Genomic DNA, 7340 nt, shown 5'->3' with positions numbered 1-7340 from the left:
CTTCAACCAGTGTTCATCAACTAAACAGATACGAGGAATTTGGGATGGAGACAGGCTGCATTAGAAAGTCCTCCTTTTTTCTAGGACATTAGGGAATGTTCACCTTTATGCAATCTTAGAAATATAATTTCTTAGAAAATATAATTTCTTAGCTCCAATTGAGACCCACATCCTAAACCAGAGAATGATAAATTTGTGGCATCTGTTTTTTTCCCTCACCTTCCCAAACTGTGGCAGCCATCATTAAGTGACCACAGGACACTTTCTAATTAAACGTGGACTTTGTCTCAGAATCTATCTCAGCCCAACTCTTCAGGGCCATCACCAATCAATTAGATTTGTAAGTCTTCATTTCCATTCCTGGGTGTAAACCACCCTCAAAGTGTTAATCTTCTCTTCCAGTTTTAATTCTTGGCAAATTATGACAATTTGACCATAGCTATCTGGCATTTTTCCCTCAATTCTTTTGCTTAAAGTTTACTTTTGCTGCTGTTTTTTCATCTCTCAGGTTCAAAAGGAAAATACAACTCTTTCTGATGGTAGTCTCTCTTTCAGAGTCTCAGAAGCAGTATAGCATAAACCCACTCCCTGCAAACACTTTCATCTGTAGAAATTTTCTTTTCTTCTTTAAAGGATGTGATATGTCACAGACTCACACCAAAAGAGGATCATTAGTGAAAGGGGAAACCAAAGGGGAAAATGAGAACCAAATACCATTAAGAAAGCCTTACAAGTTATTTTTATTCAAAATAATCTGCCTTAACATGCTCTTCATACTTAAAAGTGTTTGTCCTCTTTGGTGCAGAGAGAAGGAATTACCCTAACAGGCTGCAGTCTCCCAGTTGGTGACTTAGTCATTTGTTCACATGCATATGATCTTTCTTCCCCACACCTAATATACTGAAACAAATGATTACCCTTGGAATATAAGAGGGGCAAAGTAGTGCCAAATAAAAGTAGTACCAAAGAGGAGAGTATTTAGGAAAGTTTGTTAGTCAAAAGAGGAGGCGTGATAATCAAAGACATCAATATACAATTTACAAAAGAAGAAAAAACAACCAGTAAAATATAATAAATATTTTGAACTCAAGAAATGCAAATATAAACCACTATTAATTTTTTTTGTTTTGAGTACTACTTTGCCAAAGTTGAAAAATATTGACAGTACCTACCAAGCACCAGTGTAAAGAGGTGCCACTCTGATGTATTGCTGTTGTTGGGAGTTTCTTTAGGACATATTTCCTGAATAGCAATTTGGCTATAGGTGCTACATCAGTCAAAGCTCAATCAGAACAGAAGCCATTCTAGGAAAGAAGAGGAATGATATGGAGTATTTACACTGAGGTTTACACAACAGCTGGGAGTCTGGAGGAATGTAGATTGGGAAGGCTCCTTTCAAGAAATCCAGCAGTGCAAGATTACAAGGTGGTCACCAGTTATATCTCAGCTCCCTGCAACACTGAAATAGGTGATTCTCCAGAGAGCACCTGGAGACACAGATGACCTCACTGATGGTAGTGCTGATGTGTATAGTTCTCATGAGGATGCCCAGAAGCGATTGGAAAACTTCATGTTTGAGTTGCCCCATGTGTCAGCCCTAAGCTGTTGCCAGAGAATAATAGCTTTTCCTTCTCCATCTCACAGGAGCGCCTCTCATTAGCAGATTCTAAACTGAACTTTAACCCAAAGGAGTCTGGGAAACATACTTTCTGGGCTTTAAGCCCCTATGTTACATGGGAGAAGAGCAGGGATGAGCAGTCTAGGTCCAGAACCTATATTAATATTTTAAATATACTTTTGACTTATTGATTTCTTCTCCAGGAATTTAAACTGAGGAATTAATGGATGAGAGTATGTAATACATGTGGAAGGATGTTCGTCACAATGTTGTTCATAAAACAGGAACAATAGCAACTATGAATCCAGAGAAAATTAGCTAAACAAATGATACATTCCACAGAAGAATTCTCAGGTGGGAGACGTTACCAATTTCTGGTTCTCTTCACCTTCCCTGAGGCACACAGAAGATTATATATCCCAGGCTTCCTGAAGGTAGGTGGCACCATGTGACTACTTCTGGTCAGAGGACCAGGAACAAAGCGTTTCGGGTTTACTTTTAGACCAAGGCCGTGGAACGCCTTTGTGTAATGTTCCAGCACTTTTCCCCTGCTGCAGTGACCAGAAGTCCCTCACCGAGATGAGAACCATAAGATGGAAGAGGTATGGATCTGAGAGTCACCATTTCGGAACACTGGACCCACAGCCAACTGTGTAAGCAAGAAGTAATTCTTTTTTCATTAAGCCACTGAGTTGAAAGAGTTAATTTGTTACTACAGAATAACCTTGGCTATCCTGACTACTGCAGCTTATTATCCATGGAAAGATTGATATTTCTGTTCATTGAAATAAAAAAAGTAAACACAACATATTGTTTCAAGCATATCATTTGATAAATGTTAAGCTCTGAATAAGTATTTTGAATGAAGGAATGAATGGATAAAAGCAAGTTACAGATAATATCTATAGTAAGATTCCATTTTCCTAAAATTGTATGATTGCACAGATGGTACATGCATTAAATGTGTAGAGAAAGTAAATGTAAAAATACTCACCAGAATATCAACTATGGTCATCCAAGACCGTGGAGTTTCTGATGATTTTTGCTTTATTCTATATATTCTTCTATATGTTGGTTGATTTTCATGAGATGCCTGTGTATTATCTTAATAAATTAGAAAGTACACATACATTAATAGCAATAATAGAACATAGTAAATTCTAGCTTTCGTTAGTATTATTTTATTACATATAAATGAGAAATATTTTAAGCAGTTTCCCAAAACATCTAAACTCATAATTTATTGTCTATTCATTGAAGTATAAACACACTGATTTGGGTGACAGATCCAAGCGTGCTTTTAGGCTCTGCCTTTAGCAGCAGTGTGACATTGGCAAATGTATCCCTTAAAGATTCAATCGCTGCTATTAAGACAGGCTTTTGACCCTGAATAACTGAATGTGAGTTCATATTCTTCCTTTTAGCACTGGTATGATTTCAAGCAAATACTTAAATGCATTGGACCTCAGTGTCATCATCTGTGAAATGGAGATATATTACTTTCCTCCTAGGGATGATTAAATGAGCTGCATTTTTCATGGGTAACAGATGTAGAAGTAAAGAACCTTAGGGACCAGACTATCACTGTGCAAACCTGAAGCCTGCCACTGGTTAGCTATGTGACTCTGGACAATTCTCTTTAACTTTTTGTGCCTTAATTTTCTCACCTGGAAAATGGAGGTGATAAAAAAGAGTACCTATGTGAAGGTTTTTTGCAAGAGTGCATGAGTTAATATTCATTGAATTCTTAGAAAAATTTCTGGTACTTTTAAGTATCTGTGACTAAAAATAAATAAATACCATATGTGATGTGTTTGAAAAAGTGCCTGGCATATAGTAAGCATGTTCTCTTTCAATTTCAGTTATTTTACATAAACTCAGCCTGATGGAAAGTAAGAACATCATAGAAATGATGTGTTTCTGTTAAGAAAAACTAAAATGCATAAGAGGACTTCCTTATTCTTTGAGAATGTTATTTAGAAAGTGGATGCCTCATAGGAATCTTCTCTCAAATATTCCACAGTTCTGTTACAGAGGGCACCAAAGTTGGCCAGCTTGGTATTGGAGCTTTTCCTCTTTAGCCATGTTTACATTCTTAGGTCAAAATGTCATAATAAATGTGCATGGATATGAAGAGATGTTATCAGAAATACCAATTTTAAATGGTTTCTAGATGGAGATCTATAGATACCACAACTGCCTCCTACCCACCAGGACTCCTCAAGGTAGTTGAGGAGCCATCGAACGTTAGGGGGATGCTGGGTTTGAGGAGGGCTCTTGCCACCATCCACACCCATCACAGCATCTCCAATTCTGTCTATTTTGCATATCAATAGGCCACATATATCATGGTGATTTGCTGAAAATTTAATGTAATAAGACTGCTTATTAAAATATTAAAGAATGGTACTTTCTTTTCTCTTAGATAATCTCCTACGAAAGAACAAAAAATGTATCACCCCCACAGCTCAAAAGAGTGATGGGCCCTAATCCTTAGGTCTACATTCCAGGTTGCAGAGTCAAAAGAGCTTGCACTATTGCTTCCTCCATCCACCTCTTCAACAGCCAGGAGCAGGAGAATTCCCTAATGATAACTCCTAAAGAGACACTTAAAGTTCAAAGCTCTAGCACATGATGAAACTAAGTTGAATGACCTAAAGAGGAGAAACATGGAGATGGTGCACCCTGACTATTAGGAAGGGAAGCTCCAAGGCTTCTGAAAGAGTGAATTTCCTGAACTTAAATAAAATAATGATGCTAAATGCCCTAAACAAAATGGAATCACTCTGACGCAAGCTGATCCTCAAAAAGTCTGGCAACATGGGCACTTATAAGGACTTGGTGTTAAGCACAGAGCCTCGGTAACCTCAGCAAAGACACTTCGTGGCAGAGATGGAAAAGTGGAGCCATCTTCTCTTGATGGATCACGAAAACATGGTAGGGAGCCAGGGCTACAGGAACTACTGTGCACTAATGACCCATGCCTTGCCAGACATAAAAGACCCAGAGGATCTTTTTAATATTGTCAGGGAGAGGCCTGGAGCCAGATTTGATTTGTTTAAACAAATATATAAGTATGATATCATCTGTATCCCAAGTGTCATGTAGTAAATTAAAGTGTTATTTTCATAAGACTTTCAAAAAAATAATTTTCCTGCTTTAAAAAATGTTAGAAAAGCACTATTATTGGGACCCACCACTCCCTCTAGCCACACTATGCTTTACCTACCCCAGGAAGGATTCCAATGAAGGAATTCTTAGTTCTCATGGGTTCAACATCACCACACAAACAACTTGGATAAAGTCTAATGACATACTCCATGATGTACATCCCAAGCCAACACAGCAAAGAAGAGAGGAAAATTCAGAAAAGTGGAAAAATCAGAGTATCAGCATCCATAAGGGTGTTGAATATTAGCTCATAAGGGTAGCTGAGTTCCAGTAAATTGTAGAATAGCTGCTTTCCATCCTTCATCTCACTCCCCACTAAGCTTTTTTGTGTGTGTGCCCCTAGTCTTTTCAAAATAATAAAAATATACCAGATTGCAGCTGAAAAATATGGCAAACCTAGGATTTTTACCCTCTGATTATTTCCACCCCAGGGAAGAGCTACCATGAAAGTGCTGTGTCTAGTGGCTGAAATTGAGGCCCTGTAGGATTTAAAACATTCCAAGGAAAATAAAAAGCTGATGGCACAAGTCTAGAGATTAAACTCTCATTATCACTTTTCTCTGAGAGTTCAGAAAGAAATGTGAAATAAAGTCACTGAAGCAGAGCCAAAAGCCACTCTCATTTTGGTACAAGGAACTCCAGCTGCCTTTTTTTTTTCTGTGCAATTTATCATGAAAGCATTGCTTCTATTCCAGGGCATAGGGAAAGCTGGAAGTCAATTTCATCCACCTCTTTTGAAGAGTATCATGGGTGACATGGGAATTAAAACAAAAGAAAAAAAAATCACATCCTATACCAGGAAAAATAATAGTCAGCAGCATAAAGGAGATAAGTACGACTATTACGGTCTAGAATTAATGAGGACTCCGGGCAGCCCGACAAGCTTTTCTTTCAGAAAACTCAATGGTGTGTTTTCAGTGCCTCTCTGAATGACAAAAGCAAGGTGGACACCCCTTCTCCAGCATGGTGAGCCCTAGGAGAGGTGGTCTTCCTTGATTACTTTTTCGTTTTTAATGAATTATCTCCATTTTTGATGCAACTCTAAGGGCAATGGAGAGTAGGGGGCTGGAAGTGAGAAGCTGAATTATTTTGGGAAAAATATATCAAGTCAGATTCATGCGTCACACATACATCAGAATGAAATCCAAATGGATTAAAGTGTAAAATGTAAAAAATAAATAAGACCCAGAGATAATTGATTATTTAGTGGATATCATTAGAAAAAGCCTTTATAAGAATAAAAGCAGAAAGTGCAAAGGAAAATGTTAACAGAATTTGTTACATGAAATTTAAATTTTTATATACCATGAAACATTATAAATAAAATGAATAGGCAAATAAACAACAGAGCAAATATTTGCAATATTTAAGACAGACAAAAGATAAGCATCTGTATACTTAGTGTTTTTTGTTTTTTGTTTTTTGTTTTTATGGATGAAATTGGAAATCATCATTCTCAGTAAACTATCACAAGAACAAAAAACCAAACACCGCATATTCTCACTCATAGGTGGGAATTGAACAATGAGAACACATGGACACAGGAAGGGGAACATCACACTCTGGGGACTGTTGTGGGGTGGGGGGAGGGGGGAGGGATAGCATTGGGAGATATACCTAATGCTAGATGACAGGTTGGTGGGTGCAGCGCACCAGCATGGCACATGTATACATATGTAACTTACCTGCACATTGCGCACATGTACCATAAAACCTAAAGTATAATAATAATAATAATAAAAGAAAAAAAAAAAAATAAAAAAAATAAAAAATAAAAAACAAAAAAAAAAAAAAAAAAAAAGACTGAGTCTGGCACTGTCGCCCAGGCTGGAGTGCAGTGGCATGATCTCGGCTCATTGCAAGCTCTGTCTCCCAGGTTCATGCCATTCTCCTGCCTCAGCCTCCCAAGTAGCTGGGACTACAGGCACCCGCCACCATGCCCAGCTAATTTTTTGTATTTTTAGTAGAGACGGGGTTTCACCGTGTTAGCCAGGATGGTCTGGATCTCCTGACCTCGTGATCCGCCCGCCTCGGTCTCCCAAAGTGCTGGGATTACAGGCATGAGCCACCGCGCCTGGGCAATTAGTTCTTGTAAAGCAATAAGAAAAACCTCCAGTGAAAAAATAGACAACATACTCTACTCTCAAAAATACAAATTATCAATAAGCATATGAACAAAACTTTACCTCATAAAGAACCCAAATGTGGAAATAATAAATAATACTCTCATCAAATGGCAAAGTTGCTTTTTTTTCCTTTCTTTTCTTTCTTTTTTTTTTTTTTTTTTTTTTTGAGATGTAGTCTCACTCACTCTGTCACCAAGGCTGGAGTGTAGTGTTGCAATCTGGGCTCACTGCAATCTCCATCTCCTGGGTTCAAGCGATTCTGCTGCCTCAGCCTCCCGAGTAGCTGGGATTATAGGCACGCACCACCACGCCTGGCTAATTTTTTTTGTATTTTTAGTAGAGATGGAGTTTCGCCATGTTGGCCAGGATGGTCTCAAGCTCCTGACCTCAAGCGATCCACTTCCCTCGGCTTCCCAAAGTGCTGG

General features: G+C 38.2%; 1 long non-coding RNA gene across 1 annotated transcript in view; it reads right to left on the bottom strand.

The window, feature by feature from the left end:
• Positions 1-1172: 1172 nt before the first annotated feature.
• Positions 1173-7340, bottom strand: part of LOC103891380 (uncharacterized) — a 102425-nt gene continuing 96257 nt past the window's right edge. Inside the window, exons 4-5 of the long non-coding RNA XR_008509254.1 lie at positions 2613-2722; positions 1173-1304 (exon numbers count right to left, since the gene is read on the bottom strand). This is a non-coding gene — a long non-coding RNA (uncharacterized LOC103891380). The remainder of the gene's footprint in view (positions 1305-2612; positions 2723-7340) is intronic.

The sequence above is a fragment of the Pongo abelii genome, chromosome 7 (assembly GCF_028885655.2).
Source record: "Pongo abelii isolate AG06213 chromosome 7, NHGRI_mPonAbe1-v2.0_pri, whole genome shotgun sequence".
NCBI lineage: Eukaryota > Metazoa > Chordata > Mammalia > Primates > Hominidae > Pongo > Pongo abelii.
Note: the sequence above shows the minus strand (reverse complement) of the source record. Positions and strands in the feature narration are given on the sequence as shown.